General features: G+C 44.6%; 1 pseudogene; it reads right to left on the bottom strand.

The window, feature by feature from the left end:
- Positions 1-763: 763 nt before the first annotated feature.
- LOC119528482 lies at positions 764-1,311 on the bottom strand (annotated as a pseudogene).
- Between the last annotated feature and the right edge of the window lie 17,864 nt (positions 1,312-19,175).

The raw sequence follows: 19,175 nt of genomic DNA, 5'->3' as shown, positions 1-19,175 counted from the left end.
TTCAAGTGGTCACCCAGACAAGCTGTGGTTTAATCCCTGCCTTTGATCTCATCAGCTAGGCCCTAATTTGTCCATTTGACACGTCTATAAAATACATATATCTCTATGTTTGAAGACAAAATTTCACATTAAAGTCTATTTCTGCCTTTAAACAAATTCAAATATTTAACTACCTCCTCATAACCAAGCAGTTCTCGATTAGCAATCAAATTATGTTTTTTTAAAAATAATAAAATGGTATTATCCCTGCAAAACACCTGACCATCAAATTAGAGACCACTGGTTGAGATCTACCAGGAATAAAAGAAACAAAGGATTACTCACATAAAAAGCAATTTTCAATTGAAAGTTGAATATTTCCATTGGATTTTACAGTTAAACAACCGGGGGCAAAAGATTGGACTTCCTGTAACTGTAATAAACAGAATTATAAAGGCTTTTCTATAGGCTCCAAGAGTATAGGGATGGAATATTTTTTTATGGTTTTTACAATGACAATGATAACCTCCTAGGCTCTTTTAACTCTCTAAAGAAAATGTTCATCAAAAGACTAAATCATACAAAGCATTCAATGTTTTCAAACAATTGCCCAATAACACTTTTAAAACATGAAATTATATCATTGAATTCTGTTTGTGAAATATCTCAATAAGCAATATTTAGAAATGCTCCAATAGAGAAGCTTATTAGTATACTGCAGATGCGATACTGTTACAAAAACAGTCATAAAGAACTTTACATCCTCAGTGTAATGATTAATGTTTCATTTCTTACAAGTCATATATCTTTCAGTTACAATTTCTCAATTGACTACATTCCAAATAGTTTTTAGATAATCAGGTCTGACATTTTTATACTGAAGCTAATAAGCACACTCCCATACATCAATTCTCAACAGTGGGGTAAGACCTGTTGTTTCTTGCAATGGATCCTGATGAGAACAAGCAGTGATCTGTAAGCATCCCTGTTCCTTACTGAAGCCAAGCCAACCCAACCTAAACCTTGAACACTAGCAGATACAGCTGTCAACATCAAAGGTTCCCAAGTCATGTTTGATGGCTTCCAGCAGCTCCCTTTTGGATTCTCTGCCACCATTAGGGCTCAGGTTTGTCCAGAAAATGGTATGATTAATACGGCCTCCACCATGGAACTTCAGTGCAGGCTGAGGAGCTGCCTGAGCTGTGACATCACCCCTTGCCAGAGCCTCTTTCTATTTCTCCTCAGCGGCATTCAAGTTATTCACATACGTGGCGTGATGTTTGCTGTGGTGCAGCTGCATGATCTGTGCATTGCTGGGGGCTCCAGGGTGCCATAATCAGTGATGGTGTTGGGATGGCAGTTGAATTTCCCCATGGTTCTCAGAGGGCTAGAGTATTGAGTACAGACTCTGGATCACCAGAAAAACTACAGACCCCAGTTTTTGACTCCAGGATTGGTATGTCAGAAGACTCATGTGCTAAGCTGGAAGAGAAGTTTAGTGAGGAGCAGACAGAAAGGAAGATGGCTACAGAAACTGAGTAAAAGGAGGCAAAGAGTAAAGAACCTACAGAAAACAAAGCAGCTGGGGCCGGACTGAATGGAAAGGAAGAGTCAGAGGAAATGACTGATGGGGAAAGAGTTAGCAAGGTAGCACCTGGAAAAGATAGGGAAAACATCCCCATGGCCAAACTGGAGGAAAGCCAGTCAAGAAACTCAGATATTGGTCAGGAAACTATAGATTTTTTGGCCTTCAGCTCTGTTGCAGAAATGGAGTTGCTGGGTTCAGAAAAGCTGTACTTTTACCTGGAATCCCAAATTCCCAAAGCCATGTCAGCTTCCTTCTCGTGCTACAGGTCACCTGGGATAGCATGGTGCAGGCACCCGAGCTGCCCTCACAGCCCCCACCCAAACAGGCTCTGCGGCCTTGATTCTGTGTTTACTAGCGGAAACCTCTTTTCCAATAGAATCTTACATGGAACTCTAATATATAAAGATATCCAAGGGGAGCTACTTTGTTTGAAGTCAGAGTGGAAAACCCGAACTCCCTCACTCTTCCTTCTTATCCCTGCCCCATGGCTAAGTCACCTCTGAAAAATCAGAGGCGACTTCAGAACACAATTTAAGATCATAAATCTAGTCCTACTCCTTGTTTTCCAGAGGATATACTTGAGGCCCAAGGTTTAAATGGTTTCTTTTATGTCAGTAGTTCTCCAAGTGTGGTCGGGGACCAGCAGGCTCAGTGTCACCTGGGAACTTGAGCCAAATCAGAAACTGGAGATGGAGCCCAGCAATCTGCATTTCAACAAGCCCTCCAAGGGATTCTGACAAAAGCTCAAGGTTGAGAACCATTGCTCCATTTCATAGTGTGAGGTAATGCCAAGCAAATACTTTGAATTGCTCCCATCTGGGTTCGAATCTGGGCCCACTGGCCGCTGCTTAGCATTGTCGCCTTAGGTGAGTTACTTAATGTCTCAGTCTCAGCTTCTGGAAAGAGAGGAGAGTAGTAGCCACTGTTGGCCCCTTCTTCTATTGCCTCCCTCACCTGGTGGTCCCAATCCTTCTGGGTGATTGAAAAGGAGAGAAGATCTGATGTAATGGGCTCTGCCCCAAGCCCGAAGAGTTCCTCCTTGCACGGGGAAACCCATCTACCCCTCCGGTTCTCATACCTCTGTCTGCAGCCCAAGTGCCCTCTACCCCCCCGGGCTCCTCCCCAAACCTCCCTCCAAGATGAAACAAGCAGAACTACAGCTCATTCTGCCTCTAAATACTGTTTTTTTCCATTTGCCTGTTTTTCCTTCTTTCTCACTGTATTGTCAATATCAGAAGGTGGAAGCTGTCAGGGCAGCCTAGAGTGCAGGTGGGAAGTCCAGCCTTGACTGAGACCTTAACCCTGTTTGGCTAAATACCCACTGGGTTCTGGGCCACCCTGTTTCCTGGCAGCAAGAATGTAAAACTTCTACATTTTATGTGTTTTTCTCCTCTTTTCTCTCCCTTCAAACCACCCCACCCCCACCTCGCCCCGACTCTCTGCAAAGTCTGCCTGACCCTGGTACCTTGTCCCGAATTTACCAGCTTTACTCCTTCCATTTCTACTAACTAACCTTGATGCCTTCCCCTCCTGGATACAATAGATGGAGACCCTCCTAATAACCCATCTGATCAGTCTTGCCCTTGCTGCCCCCACTGCAAAGAGCTGGGGGAGGGATTAGATGAGGCCAAGCTCTTCGCACCAGCCTGACCTGGTCCACAGCAGACACGTGGAAGTCAGGGCTGGTGCTGGTGCCGTTTGATTCAGCCCTGTCTCTCGGGCCTCTGTTCTCTCCATTACAAAACTAGAATGTTGGTGCTCAGAGTTGCCAGAATTGTGTTTTGACATCATTTAAAATGATAAGAAAAAAGCCTGGAGGGAAATATACCAAAATACTGGCAGGGATTATCTTTAAGATATGAGATGATGACTTTTATAATTTCCTGAAGTTCCTGAATTTTTCTTACAATGAGCATGCACTACTTTTTTTACACTTCTTGTTTTGAAATAATGATAGATTCACTAGAAGTTGCAAAAATAGTACAGAGAGGTTCCGTGTACCCTTTACCTAGTCATATATTATATTTATAATAAAAATGAAGATATTTAAAATACTCCTATATATACAGAAGCCAATTTGAAAGAGTTCCCAATGGGCCAAATAGGAGATAATTTGAGCAGCAAATAATGATAGTAATGGATTATAACCTACAGAATAAAAAAACATCCATAAGTTCATAATGATATAAACAATTGAATAAATAAATAAGGAGGAGAAGGGATAGCTCATCTTTAAAGTAGAATTCTAATTAATAAATGTAGAAAGAATGGTGGAAATAGGAAATAAGCATTAGGCAAACATCACAGTAGATAATAATTGTTGTAGACAAGAATCATTAATGAATGCTAGAATGAGTGGGCAAAAGTAAGATGAGATTATTTGCATAGTCTTAAAGTATCTCCCCACAAAGTAATTATTAATTAAAAAGAGAAAAGAAGAAATCTGGCAGACATCCCCATACCAAGTGATCAAAGTTAACCTCACCAGTAATAAAACAACAGTATCATGTACCATGATATGATTAACAATCTCATGTCTGTGGTATTCTTTTCCAAAATGCAGCACATCAATTTTTCATGAGAACATTTCAAGCAAACTCAAGGTGAAGGACATGCTACAAAATACCTGACCAGTGCTTTTCAAAAGTGTCAAGGTCTTGAAAGACAAGGATGGACCCAGGTGCCATCCCAGATTTAAAGGAGGCTGAGAAGACATCACAGTTAAATGTGATATGGGAATCCTGGATGGACTAGAAAAAGGATATTAGTGGGTAACTAATGAGTATATCAATTAGAATTCTCAGTTGTAAGCAACAAAAACCAAATCTTGCTAAGCAAGAACCATGTGATTCACTGGAAAAAGCATCAGGGTCGGGAGGGAGGTTCACAAAACGAGTAGATAGCAGGAGTCTCAGCTCGGGAAGTGGACAGAAGCTCAAAGAGTTGCAGATGGGCAGAATAATGGCAATGGTTTTGCTGCAAGAATGGTCAGATCAGGGAACATAACCTCTAGTCCTTACATCTTGGGGTACTGGCTTGAGATTTAAAGTCACTGGAGAGAGCATCTGAGGGGCTGAGCCGTGGTCATAAACCCACCACATGGCTTTACCAGGGGTGGGGATAAGGGGGTTGTGGCCCCTCCTGCCCATGAAGCAGGATGCAGCACCAAGACTGCACATACTCACTGGGGGACCTAAGTATGACCTGCCTCCTGTCCCTTCCCAGGTCACCCAGCTGAGCTGAGACAAGAAACTAGACCACCTTCCGTACCATGCCCCTCACCATGGTACAGCCCCAGAGCAAAGAAAGCTCAGGATAGATTTGAACCCATGCCCAAAGTCATGTTGACAACATACAGGCAGAGTGGACCCCAAATAGGAATATAAAAAATGAAACCTATCTACATGGTCATTTTATCTGTAGCTTTGTGGGGAAAAAAATCAATGCAAAGACCCTGCATGTTTCAGAAAAGCAGCTGGAAGCCAGTGAATGCTCCACCAACATCTGCACATTAGTTTTCTCGGTAGTCAGCCCTGGTCCATCTCCTGTTCCAATCTCTCCCTGTCTATTATGGAACTCGGTCCTTGGTTCCACCAGATGGGGAGCTCTTGGACCTACAAAGAAGAAATAGGCAGGCCTTCCTTCAGTGAAGACGTTGTGGCACAGAAAAGGCAATGACTTGCTCAGGGCCATACAACTAGAAAGCAGCAGAACCTGGATTTGAACCCAGGCAGACTGGCTCCAGAGACCCAACTGCTAATCACTACTCTGCTTCCTTTTGACTGAGACTTCCTATGTTCCAGGCACTGGAGATAAAAAGTAAAATGAAGGTTTGATCTCTGAACTCAAGTTACTCACAACCATGTTGGTGTCCCCAGTCCCAAACACAGTGCCAGGCTCCTGGCGAGGGTGCTTAATAAATGGTAGTTGAATGAATCAATAAATCAATGTGGTAGCTAGCCTTCAAGATGGTCCCCAGTGATTCCCACTTCCGGGTGCTCATCCTTTGGGTAGTTGCCTCCTGTACTGAATCGGGCTGTCCTGTGAGACCAACATAATATGGTGGAAGTGATGGTGTGTGATTTCTGAAGCTAGGTCCTAAAAGACATTGTGGCTTCAGCCTCCTTTTCTAGGATCACTAGCTCTGGGGCAGCCAGCTGCCATGTCACAAGGACACTCAAGCAGCCCTCTGGAGAGATTCTCATGGTGAGAAACTGAAACCTCCTGCTATCAGCTATTTTTTGAGCCAATTTGGAAGGAGACCCTTGAGCCCCAGTCAAGTCTTCAGATGACTGCAGCTCTGGTTGACAGCTTGACTTCAACATCATGAGAGACCCTGAGCCAGAATGACCTAGCTAAGCCGCTCCAAAATTCCTGACCCACCGAAACTGTGTGAGATAAAAAATGTTCATTGTTTTAGGTAACTAAATTTTGGGATGATTAGCTACAAGGTGATAGATAACTGATACAATCAGTGATTGAATGAATATTGACCTGCTCTTTCCCTCCTGTGACCTGTGTTTACCATCATAGCATCGCCCTGAGAATATTGGATTGTTTCCATGCCTGAATCTCCTGGACACCCAGAGGAGAGTCCTCTGTCTCTGTGTCCCCAGTGCCAAACCAGGATGTAGCAGGAGCTCAATAAATATTTGTTGAGTGGATGAGCTCAGAGATAGAGGTGGAGTCCTAAACCCATCTTTATCCAGAATTTTCTAACAATCCTACGAAGTATTGCTACCTAGAGAAAGAAAAGGGATAGATTTTTATTTAGGAGACTGAAATCAGTAGTTTTTTTTTTTTTTTTTTTCTTCTCCTATCTTCCAATCATCAATGTTTTCCCAAGGTATCTGGAATAAAAGCAGACATATTTAATCGCAAGGATATAAAATGACCTTTCACAGGGCATATCAGTGGGATGGCTTTTTCATTTTTTCAGATAAATCAAGGAGTAGAAATCAGTTCTATTCAAAATGTGCTTCTCCCCATCTATTTGGAAATTTCACAAGTATCCATTAGAAATGATGAGAACTATTGATCAATGTGGAAAATATATAATGTTCAGTGGGAAAAGCAGGGTATAAAATGGTATGTGCAACAAGAAGAGAGTGTATTGGACACCTCTCCAGGGCCTCTTCACCCCCCTTGTCTCTTAGTGCATCCACTGCTGCAGTGATCTGTTCTGGATGGTCTCCAGCTGCTTCTTACGGATACAAACTGACATCATATGTCTCGTGCCTCCTACCCCGGGGCTTCTCTGTTGAGACCTAGAGGAAACCCACTTAGCACCCATGCAAGGGTGGCCCAGAAGTGTGGGGGAGTTAACACCCCAAAGGAAATCCTCTGACCGATGGGGCTGGGAGCCAATGGAAAAGGCTTCTCTCCCTCCAACCACACCACCCATGGAAGGACTTCATAAGGCTCCTCAGATGGCCTGCAGATCCAGCATCCGGTTGCACTTAGCTGGGGCCATTTCCATAATACATCCTTGTCTGCTTTGTTAGCTCATCCCACATCCCTGCCCCCTGGTATCACATTCCTCCATAAAATATTTGCACATTAATCTTTGTTTCAGACTCTGCTTTCTGAGGAAACCAGGCTAAGACAAACACAATGACATTAGAATAAACTTTATTTATAGGGACAGAAACTGCAAGAAAAAGTACCAACGTGATGGCAGTGGTTCTGTTAGGGTGGGTTGGGGGTGGCGGTTCATCCCCTATTTTAAATTTTTTCTTAAATTAAGACTTGTTTACTCTTATAAGTAAAAAACTTACACTTAAAAAAATCATTTCCATTTTGGAAGTCATGTTACTGAACTAGAAAGAAGCATTGACAGAATATCATTTGGAGACCTCTGTGCAGATGCTAATAGTCTTCCTTAAGTGGGAGGGAGGCAAGGAACAGATGCTGGAAAGGCATATTGCTCTGTGGGGGGATATGGGCATGGAGTTAATTGGCCAGAGCGTTGCTAAGGAGACTCCATTCTCTCTCCCCTGTCAGTTTCTGAGTTTGGCGTGGTGTGCTTTTCATCATTTGACCAGCTCTAATTTTGGCATTTTCTTCCACTTAAAAAGTCTCTATTAATATTAAGTCATTTAAACATCCCAGTAGCCTTTGAGGCCCTTCCTTGGAAAAAGCTCTTCAGCTCCTTACTAATGTGGGGTCTCCCCTTCCCACCTGGTCAGTGACCGGGGTCAGGGCTGGGGGCTCCAGGGGAGAGGGGTAGAAATGAGGCTTCCTATGGGGAGGAACAACCAAGGCAATACTTTTTGGGTGGGAAAAAAAACACTGAAGCCCAGAGGAGAACAGGGTCAACGGAAGGTAGTCAGGAGCAGGTGGGACAGGGCAGGGCAGGGAAGCCCCTTAGCCTGGTCTGGAGTCTCAGAGACTCTGTCTCGAGGTTGGTCCCTGGTGGCTGGGGCTGGCTTTAAAAGCAGAACACCCTGTGGCTGTCAACTGCAGTCAAAGCAAGGAAGAAAAAAAAAAAAAAAAAAAGAAAAGAAACAGAGCAAGAAAAAAAAAAGCAGGGAGGCAGAGATCTGGAAATTTCAAGTCCTAAATCCCTTTGCTGCCTGAATTTTTTCTGAGCATCGTTTCCAGAGTCACCCAGATGTGTTGCTTTTGCTTTTCATGTATTGATGTAGGAAATGTTCCTAGAGAATCCTTGGCATTCTAGGAAGCCAGATGACAGGGCTTGGGCATGCTGGGCACCCTCTGGGTTTTCCTTCCCACTTCCAGGGGTCAATCAGATCACCCAGAAGGTGAAATATCATCCTCACCCTGGGCCCAGTTTATTCCTGCAACTTCCCCCACACCATGCTCCTGGGGTTACCTTGCATGAATGTGGGCCTTTAAAGCTTCCAAAAGCACTTCCATAAACACTGCCTCGCAGCAGCCCTGGAGGCAGCTGGGGCAGCAACTCACACTGTAACTTCCATTTTACAGAGGAAGCAGCTAAGGCCAAGAGAAGTCAAGGGATTAGAAACACAGCAATTGTGTGATAAAGCTAGAACCCAGGCCAAGCCCTCCAGCCCCACACTTGGTGCATTTTCCATTATGCCATAGTCCAGCAGTTCTCAACCTTTTTGGTCTCAAATCCCTTCCCACTCTTTAAAAATTATCAAAGACCCCAAAGAGCTTTTGTTTATGTGGGTTATATTTCTCAATATTTACCATATTAGAATTAAAATTGAGATTAAAATATTTATAAATTCATGGGAAAACAACAATAATGATCCCATTGCATATTAGTATAAATTACAAGTTTTTAATTAAAAATAATTCTATTTTACAAAACCAAAGTAATCTAGTGAGAATGATGGCATGGTTGCACAGTTTTGCAAATTTTTTTAAAGTCTGGCTCAATAGGAGACAGCTGGATCTGCTTCTGCATTCAATCTGTTGTAAAATCACATGTCCTGTAGCCTCTGAGAAATTCCTCTGACACTCTTGAAGGAGTGGGAGTAAAAAAGGCATATTACATCATCATCATCATCATTATCACCATCATCATCATTGTCATTCTTAATCTGAAAATAGTTTTGATCTTGTGGAAACTGACGAGGGTCTCAGGGTCCCTGAATCTTGGCTATAGTTGATCTACATTTCAAAGCATGTGAACTTTGTAACCTTGGGCAAGTTGCCTAACTTCAGTTTCCTTATTTGTGTAATGGAGATAGTTGTACTTATTGCCCAGAATGGTTGTAAGCAAACGAAATAATGCATGTAAAGCACCTCTCTTTGTTCCTGGCTTCCAGTAAGTATAAACAAGGAAAGTGATGATGAAGTTGATAATGCTGGTGATGAAAAAAGAAGAAAAAGAAGCTGCTGATGATAATGCTGTGGCAGTAGAGAAGCTATCATATGAGGCTCTACTCCTTGACTGTGTGGATTGCATTTGCTTTCTCCATCTCTGGCTGACTCTGGTGTCTGGTGGTCCAACTTTACCATGAGGCAGATTTCAGAGAAAGAGGCAAGGATGATAGGCCAAGCAGATCAGAGGTGGACTGAGACTTGGACTTGGACTACAACTAATATAGAGTCTGACTTCATTTTTGATGTTTGACTACTGAGAGCTTTTAAACCTCACCCTTCCCTCTTTCTTCTGCCTCACATCTGGGCAAACTAAGAAAGCCCCAGTGCTCTCTCCTTTGGCACCAGTGGGATGTTCAAGTCATGAAAACCCCTGTCCTGGCTCAAGAACCCTTATCCCAGCCTAACCCCGAACCACCATAAAATCCCCAAGCCATTCTCTTTTCCTAGCTCTCTCAAGACAGTTTTGAACCTGCTTGGGAGACACTCTGCTCTCCCTAGAAAGACCCATTACCTGAGTAATTATTATGAAAAAAGCGTCCATACCCAGCCCAAATGCTGGTATCCATACCCATTTGGTATGCTTGTGGCATAATCAGTCTCAACATCTGAAACAAATTTTGGATGCAGGTCTGTCCTGCCTTTAGGAGGACCACAATACTCTAGCTGCTAAAATATGCAAACTCCATAACCATTAACTCTAGGTAGTTACTGAGTTAATCCGACTGACAAAAACAGCTGGTTATTTTCTCCTCCTCAGCCTCCACTCCTTTATGTCAAAAGGGGAACTTTAGCTGGGCAGTGGTCTCAGTTTTCAGCAAAGGCCATGTCAATGCTCATTTACTAAATCCAAGAAGACTGTTAAGGCTCATCTGCCCATACCTGGGAAGGAGATCCAACTCCTGGTCTAAATGCAGGTCCTTCAGCAAAACATGAGCCTGTCTCTCCAGGAGAGAAAAGCCATTTTCTGATGAAGCAATCTATGATGCTATGCCAAATGGGTTCAATTCAGACATGAGGTAAGCTATTATTAACCCCTTTGTACAGATGGAGACACTGAGACTCAGAGCAGAAAATAATTTTCTTAGGCTCACAAAGCTGGAAAGAAACAGAACAGAGACTCAAATTTAAGTCTGTAGACTTACACTGTCCAATACAGTAGCCATGAGCCAAGTAGCTATTGAACAATTGAGATGTGCTATAAGTGTAAAATAGACATCAGATTTTGAAGAGAGTATGTGTGTCGGTTTGAATGTATTATGTCCCCCAAACACCATTATCTTTGATGCAATCTTGTGGGGCAGACATTTTAGTGCTGATTAGATTGGAATTCTTTGAGTGTTTCTATGGAGATGTGCCCCACCCAACTGTAGGTGATAACTCTGATTAGATATTTCCATGGAGGTGTGGCCCCACCCATTCAGGGTGGGCCTTGGACAGTGGAGCTATATAAATGAGCTGACAGGCAGAGGGAACTAAGTGCATCTGTGAGTGATGTTTTGAAGAGGAGCTACAGTCAAGAGGGACACTTTGAAGAAAGCACAGGAGCTGCAGATGAGAGACAGTTTGAAAACGGCCGTTGAAAGCAGACCCTTGCTCTGGAGAGGCTGAGAGAGGACAAATATCCCAAGTGTAACTAAGAGGGACATTTTTGAGGAACTGCAGCCTAGAGAGGAACATCCCGGGAGAAAGCCATTTGAAACCAGAACTTTGGAGCAGACGCCAGCCCTGTGCCTTCCTAGCTAATAGATGTTTTCCGGACACCATTGGCCATCTCCAGTGAAGGTACCCAATTGTTGATATGTTACCTTGGACACTTTATGGCCTTAAGACTGTAACTGTGTAACCAAATAAACCCCCTTTATAAAAGTCATTCCATTTCTGGTGTTTTGCATTCCAGCAGCATTAGCAAACTAGAACAGTATGGAAAAAAAGAATGTAAACATCTCATTTATAGATTTTTATACTGACAATATGTTGAAATGATATTTTGGATATGTTGGGTTAAATAAAATATATTATCTGGTTAATTTCTTGTGTTCATTTTATTTTTTCTAATGTAGCAACTAGAAAATGTAAAGTTATGATTAGCTCACATTGCATTTCTGATGGACAGTGCTGCTCTAGACTCCTGTCTAGAGATCTCTCTGCATAGCACCAGGCATTTTCCATACTCAGAGATACATGAATCCCTGCAGGTTCCTGGGTACAAACACACAGATTCACACACACACACACAGTATTCCACCTGCTGCTCTGTCCCTCTACACACTCACCACTCACCCCACAGGGCCCTCGGGGGAACAGACCCCAGGGCCACATGGGTGCAGTTCCCCCCAGATCTGCCCACAGCACCCTCTCCTGGAACCTCATGTCCCTCCATCGCCATGAGGAAAGCTGCTCTTCTGCAGTATCTGCTGGGGGTGCTTCCTGCCCACAGATCAGCGACGCTCTGCCACCTGAGTGGTGACACCCTTGCCATCAGCATAAATCTCTTGGAGGAGTTCTTTTCAGAAGGATGTCTGCCGTGGTGCTTGGAATTTCACTGCCTGTGAATTTGGGCTGAAGGTCTGACACTTAAGTAACAACAGCAACAGCTTTTCCCAAGGTGTCTTCCTTCTGAATTTTCTGGCCTGAATTTTTCCTGACAGTGGTCCCCTATGACAAGGGTACTCTATCAGAAGCCCCACTGTGGCCTGCTTCTTTCTGACTTTGCACACCTTTGTGCTTGTTTGTGGGCATGGTATGGGTGGGGTGTGTAGTGTGAGGGGATGGCAAAACCAGCATATTTTCTTTCAGGTTCCTCTCTTCACTGACAAGCACACTGGCCTTGAGCAGGGAACCATGCTTCTGTGGCAACTCTGATTTACTAACTTTTAGAAGTCAGACTCTTTCCCACGTCACAGTCTTTTGGCATCTCAAAAGGGTTTTGTTTTTCTTTCCTTAGGCAAAAAAAACCACAACAGATCTTCTGACCCAGGTGACATTAATGTGACAATCACAAGGGATAATTATCCAAATGCAGAATTTAGATTCTATAAACAGACAAGGCCACAGCCCCCGCTGGGGCCCAGCATGACCCTGCTTCCAGAGGTCTCAGGCACCCTCAGCATCAGTCACAACAACCAGCGAGGGTTTATAAAGGTTCATCTCGAAATGCAGGTAAGCCCCGGAGATGTAATCTTCTTGCTCATAATTGCATAATTAGATGGAATATTGCCTGCTGGATTCAAATTAGAGGAGCTTCCATAGACACATCTGACTAAGAAGGCTTTAGGTTGATGGTGGGGGGAGAACTTGGAAGATTCTAGAACCTGTGGTGTGATAGATGAGGCCTGGGTAAGGAGAAGGATTGTAAGTCTCTTGTCTCATTTTGCTGTTAGTTAGCTGTGTGACCTGGTCACATGGCCATCCCTCTGGGCTTCAGTTCCTTCCCCAGTAAAATAAGCAGGTAGCCTGATCCCCTGAGGTCCTGCAACCTCAGGGCTGCAAGTGGCCGGAAGCCCCAGTGCAAACCAGTTTTTCATTTGTTACTTCACATAACATGGGACAGAAGAGGATGATGTGCCTCAGGCAAGGTAGAATCAACAGTGTGATGTCACCAGAGGCCCTGGTTCCTTCTCTGCTGGCTGTCTTCTTTAGTGGCAACTTGTGGTCACAGGGTGGCTGCAGCCATTCCAGCTGTCACATCCAGATTCTATACTATTTCCAGCAGATTTGCTACTGTTCCTAAGCAGAGATTGCCTAGCTCTCCTTCTCTCCTGCACCTTCCTGGAGAGGACAAAACCTTTCCCAGAGGCTCCTCCCAGTGACTGTGGGGCTACCTCCCTTCACAGCTCATTGGGGGATCTTGGTCACATGTCTGCTCCTGGGCCAATCACTGGCAAGGGGAATGGGACTGCCCTAATTAGCTTAGAACCAATCAGGATTTAACTCTGTGTCATCTTCCCAAAAGTCAGGTCTGGGAAGATGGGGACCTACAAAAATAGGAGAGTCTGTTAACAGGGGATAAGGTGGAAGCTGGACGGTGGACATTTGATAGGCAAACCAATAGTATCTTCTTAGGTACTGCTTATGTTTAAATGAGAAACAGAACAGGTCTGGTCCTGTTTCCCCTACCCCCAATTTCTCTGTTCCTCCTTTTCATCCTGTGTTAAAAGTCCTAGTGATAATTGCAGGGGATATAAACCGAATCAAACTGGCTTCAGAAATTTGTAAAAAGGGATTTTTGGGGTCATGTAACTGAAGCATTGAAGGGGAGATTTGGTCCAGCTGGATCCAGAGGTTTAAATGGTATCATCGAGGAGGGTTGGGTCTTTCTCTCCATCTCTTGCACTGGCAGCTTCTGGAACAGCTTATTTCTCAGACCAGCTCTTTCTCCCTCTTCACCAATCAGCACATAAGGCCTTTGGCAACTTGAGGCTTACATAGCCACTGTAGCCAGGCTCATGGAAGGAGGTGTTCTGGTTATCTATTGCTGCGTAACAAATAATCTAAAATGTACCAGCATAAAGCAACCATCATTTATTATGCTTATGGATTCTGTAGGCCAAGAATTGAGACAGGGCATAGCAGGCAGGACTGGTTTCTGGAGTAGGAAGACTCCAATGACTGGGGGCTGGAGTCCTCTGAGTGCAGAGCTGGGGTGGTGTGAGTCGGATTCCTGAGGGCTCATTCATAATCTCCCTCTCCCTCTTCCTCTCCCTCCTCTCTCTGTGGCCCTTCTGGCATGGTGGCTCAGGACTCCAAGAGCAAGTGTTCCAGCAAACAAGGCAGAAGCTGCAGGACCTTTTAGACCAGAGCCTCAGACATCAAATGGCATCACTTCTACCATACTGTGTTCTAGAAGCAGGTATAATCCTGCCCAGCTCCAAGGGAGCTGACGTGGACTATGGTTCTGAGGGAGGAGTGTAAAGGATCAGTGGTCATGTTTTATAACCACCACGAGAGGTCCCTCTCTTTCTCCCAGAGGCCTTACCAATCCCTCAAGAGGACACCGATTGCCCCTGCTGGGGCCCCGGGCCCACCTCTGGGTCGGTCTCCTCCGTACACGGATGGGGTGCCCTATGCCTTGGGTATAAGCGTCAGCCTGTGTCACTGATTGATCCTGCGACTGGGGAGTGCAGGGGAGGCCAGCAGGAGCCTTTCCTGTCATTACTGGAGTCCATCAGCCTTAAAGTGATGAAATGTACAGATTATTTTTACCATTCCCCTCTGGTAAAATCGAAGAGGTATAACTAGGGTGAATAACATTAAAATCATTCCCAAGCAGACTCTACCACCCATGGCCAGACTAAACTTCCTGCAGTGTGACTTACAGCATGACCCTTCCTTTGGGGGGTGGGGTGGGGGGTGGGAACAAACAGATACAACAAACAGCAAATACTAGGATGTTCATGATCCGAACTCCTAACGATGTCATTCAAGGCCGGTCAAGGCGTGGCCCCGACCTACCTTTCTGACTCTCTCTCCCAGAGTTCACCAGCATGAATTCTCTCTGTGGTCACGCAGATTCTGAGAACATACCTAATGAAGGCTTGGTTCCATCTCTGCTACCCTTCCCTGCCTTTCTTTCTGCTCTCCTGCACCTGAGCATCCTTCACGGTGCAACTGCAGCTCACCTCCTCCTTGATGCCTTCCCTGATCACCCCAGGCTACAGGAATCTCCTCCTCCCTTGGACAAATGCACCTCACACTGCTGTCCATTCCGGGACTCTGTGTTTGTCTTCTCCACCCCACCCCTGTTCCCACTAACTTGCTTGGCATTCCCACCCCCAGGAAGGATTCTGCCTGAAGCGGGAGGGATTTTTGGAGCTCCAGGTATTCAGTATTAAGGTACTCTGGTTGCCAATTCATCTCTGACCTTTCTGTCCCAGTTCTGATAACTGGGTTCCTACCTCATGCCCTGCAGTAGTAACGATGGCCAACATTTCCAAGCACTTTCTAAGTGCTTTACATAATACTTATCTCATTTAATAATAAAAACAATACTAGTATTAATCCCATTTTACAGAGGCAGTGGAGGCACAGAGAAGTAACCTGCCCCAATTTGCAGGGAGAGGACGTAGAATCTACCTCTTGATGAGGGAGTGGCAAACTTTTGGAAGACCACGTGGGACCAGAAATATTGTCATGACCATTTTTTTAAAAATACAATCTGTCATGCCATGCTCCCCTTTTAAAAAATACTTTTTATTTAGAAATAATTTTAGAATACAGAAGAGTTGCAGAGATAGTACAGGGGCGTCCTGCGTGCCCTTCAGCCAGGGGCTTCGGTTGTTAACGTCTTACATAAGTGTGCTGCAACTGTCATGGCACATTTCCTCATCGTGTCTCCTAAGTCTCCTCCAATCTGTGGTTCATTTCTTGGAATTTCCTTGTCTTTCGTGACCATGAAACTTTTGAAAAGTTCTGGGACAGGCACATACTCTCATTTTGATAAACAAAAAAAATCTCACATCCTTTTTTAATGAGGTTTGAAATTTAAAAATTAAAGTACTTATCATATTATTTGCTTTTCCCACTGTACATGACCGTCTAGGGGTGGTGGCTCCCTCACCCAGGGGTCTGGACCCACTTTCTCATATGGAAAGCTACTTGTTGACCAATCTGAACTGCAGTTTCTGCATCTGTTAATAAATGGGGGTGAAGGGAGGGTGGAGGGATAGATGATCTCCAGGCTCTTCCTCAATAAAATGGAACTTTGAGTCCTTAATTCTTGGTCAAATTACCATCTTAATTTTGAGGTAATGGTGCAACACCCAATCGATTTCTCTTAAAGCCTGAAATCTAAATTTTCTCTGCATATGGCATCCCCGCCATTCTCTCTTCACACCACGGACTCTAAGCTCTGCGAAGGCAGGGACAACGTCCCAGGTTTCATCAGACTTCCAACACTTAGCCTGGTGGCCTGCTTTTGTAAGAACTCAGAACATTTTTGATGGATGAATGAGATCATTTGCAGATGGGCTGCCCCATTTACCTCCTTGTTGCTCTATTTCTACTAAAAGTTCACTGACTTATGTAACTTTCAAGTGCTCTCTTTTTTTTTTTTCTCCCAAATACACTTTCAGGTCCTCCAGGGAAGGGACCTGGGATGATTTCCTTTATCCCTCCTACCTTGGGACAGACGGTGTCCGCCTCAGGGGCTGGTTTAGGAATGCTGTAGAATGACCGACTGCCTCCTCGGGCTGGATTGGCTCTGGGTGCATCCTGGTGAAAGCAGTTTTCATTCATTCATTTAACAAATATTTATTTGACACCTACTATATACCAGGAGCTGTTCTAGGTGCTGGGCCCTTCTCGGTTAAGGGTAGGACGGCCTCAACCGATAAGATGACATTTGAGCAGTGCTCTGAAAAATTCCCAACATTGAACGATTAAGTTTATATGAAAGATAAAATGAGCAGTATAATTCTGGGTTTAAAAATAAACAACAGGATATTTTATTCCTGGTGAAATATGTCCTCAGTTTTGCTTTGTTTTGTTGCTTGTTCTTGGGTTATTTTGTTTTCTTTTGTTTTCAGCTTAAATGGCTTATTCATGAGGAAGAGTCTGGGGAGCAAGGGCAGCCTAGAAATGTAATAAAGGTAAAAGAGGTGTTGGAGTTTAGATTCCATATACTTTAAAGCAAGACAATTAAGCCCAGCCATCTGAGGGTTTGGAGCCTCACCGCAGGGCCAAATTTTTTTTTTCCCTTTTTTTCTTAGAGAAGCTGTAGGTTTACAGAAAAATCATGCAGAAAATACAGAGTTCCCATATACTACCCTATTATTAACACTTTGCATTAGTGTGGTACATTTGCTGCAATTGAGGAAAGAACATTTTTATAATTGCACTATTAACTACAGTCCATGGTTTACCGCAGGGCCCACTCTGATAGAGTTGCTCACCTGCTTCACCCTCCTTAATACAGAAAGGTGTGATTTGGAAGCCACTAGACAGCAGGAGAGTCCCAGCTTTTCTAGAAAGCTAACCCTCTTCCAAATTCTGCAGCCCTGCTCCTTCTCAAATGACCTGTCAAGCACACTCAGAAACACCCCACTCTCTCTCAGGTTCTGGGACATGGAGACAAACCAGTTTCTGCATTCTCAAAGCTGGGGGGTTGGGGACTCTCATTTTACAGGCTTCTGTTAAAGAAAGAAACCCTTTCTTTTTCCAATGAGATCCAACTGTGTAAAAAAAAAAATCTATTGAATATCACCTCCTCCTTTGGTCTCTTGGTAAGACAGATTTGGGTTTTGATTCTGTCAGAAAGAGGAATTTGCCTTGCTCTGTAAGATCAGAGATTGGAGATTAAACACTAAGGGGCAGTGACGGTCAAGAGAGCCGGGTGTGAGCCGGCTTCCCAGCGTGGTGCCGGCTCTTCTGCGTGCACACCTCCAGCGTGGGTAAAGCGAGTTCCCCATGAATTGAGGACTGTCCATCCCCAGCGGCTGGGTTTCAGCCGCCATGTTGCACAACTCCAGGAGGCAGCATTCACATCTTTGTCCATGATGGGGTAATGCTGTACAAGGCAGGTAAGGGGGGACCCCAGTCTCGATGAGGAACTTGCAACTCCGAAGGCCAGTTGTTTAACACAAGCAGTTAGTACTGATCCTGCCTCTAAATTGCCATGTGAACCCCCCGGATCTGTTTCTCAGTTGTAAAATGCAGGTTGGCCCAGATCAGTCTTTGGTTAAGGCACTGGCCCATGCTGATTGCTTTTTCTTTAGAGTGATGCTGTCACAGTGAGAGGCCACTATTTTAAGGGTTCCATCTTGACCACATGCGATTGGCCCCATGGTAAAACATGTAATATGTTTCTCTCACAAGCGTTAAGAAGTATGAAGCTCTTCTTTTTCTGGTTTTTCATGGCAATAGCCCTGGTTAATACATTACATTGCATTGTAAACAGGATGGAGCTGGGGAGTGAAAGAGAGTTCTAGAGGAGGGGGCCAGGGATGAAAGATTCATTTACGAATGTAGTAGGAGGTGATGGTGGGTGTGGTACCCACCTGCTGTTTGCTGGCTGGCATCCATTCCCCTTTCTCCACAGCTAGTTTGGGGTTCTCTTTTGGGGAACCACATTGTGCTCCCTGGAGATGCTCTGGAAGGACAGTCACTCAAGGTTCCCTGCCTTCTGGGACAAGGGGCTAGCAAATGTCCCAGGAGAGGCGAATGTAACTCTGCTACCCAGGAAATGGACCTTGAGTCCAGGGTCAAGCACAGGTGCTGGCTAGAAGGGCTCCACCCCAGCACTGTTGCCCTCAAGAGACCCTCCATTCATTCCTGCCAGCTAGACCCCCAGCTGCCCTATTACTGTCCTCCCTGCAACCAAGATGTTCAGTTTTAGCTTCATTTCTGTGAGTTACTCCATGTTGTTCCCCCAAATTCTTATTTTCATTTTAATTAGTCAGAGTCAAATTCTGTTGCTTGCAAACAAGGAATTCTAACCTGAATGGGCATTTTTTTCCTCCTCTCCTTCTCTTTGAACCTTCTCTCAAAAAAACAAGGAATGGAGCCCTGGCCCGGGGGTCAGAGCACCGCGCTGGCCCTCCTGCCGCAGGACCCCTGACCCAGAACCATGCCCTACGCAGGGAGAACAACAAGCTCGTGGACCAGTTCTGACGGCTGCTGTGCAAGAAAGCCAACCTGCTGGCCCAGGAAAATGTTCAAAAATTGATTGGGGTACAAGAATTAAAGGCAAGATGGTGGAGTGGAGAGGAGCAGAATTTTGTCTCTCCCTTAGAGCAGCTGGCAATTACCCAAGAACTATATGAAACAGTGTTTTCGGGGTCTCCGGTAACCAGTC

Source organism: Choloepus didactylus, chromosome 1, assembly GCF_015220235.1.
Source record: "Choloepus didactylus isolate mChoDid1 chromosome 1, mChoDid1.pri, whole genome shotgun sequence".
NCBI classification, from domain to species: Eukaryota; Metazoa; Chordata; class Mammalia; order Pilosa; family Megalonychidae; genus Choloepus; species Choloepus didactylus.
The sequence above is the reverse complement of the archived record's forward strand: the minus strand, read 5'-3'. Positions and strand labels throughout refer to the sequence as shown.